The sequence below is a fragment of the Plectropomus leopardus genome, unplaced genomic scaffold, assembly GCF_008729295.1.
Source record: "Plectropomus leopardus isolate mb unplaced genomic scaffold, YSFRI_Pleo_2.0 unplaced_scaffold44858, whole genome shotgun sequence".
Taxonomy (NCBI): Eukaryota; Metazoa; Chordata; class Actinopteri; order Perciformes; family Serranidae; genus Plectropomus; species Plectropomus leopardus.
The window spans coordinates 1-243 of NW_024649180.1; the positions used below are offsets into that span (position 1 = coordinate 1).

Genomic DNA, 243 nt, shown 5'->3' on the forward strand with positions numbered 1-243 from the left:
CCCCACTAGCAGAAATTATGCAGTCGAGATTCCCACATTTGGGGAATTCGCTGGGGTCAACAGAGCCGGAGTGCGATGGCTGAGCCTCGCCCAGGGTGAACCACCTTCTTGATCACGGTATCGCCCCTGCCAGGTAAGTATGAAGCGGGAGGCTGGGAGAAAGGGCCCCCATTCCCAGACGCAGCACTCTGGCTGCCGGTTCCCAAGACACCGAATCTCAGACTTCCCTGCCCTCAGCGTTAG

At 58.8% G+C, this 243-nt stretch overlaps 1 pseudogene; it reads right to left on the reverse strand.

Annotated features, from left to right (window-relative positions):
• LOC121939303 lies at positions 1 to 141 on the reverse strand (annotated as a pseudogene; the record flags this gene model as incomplete).
• Between the last annotated feature and the right edge of the window lie 102 nt (positions 142 to 243).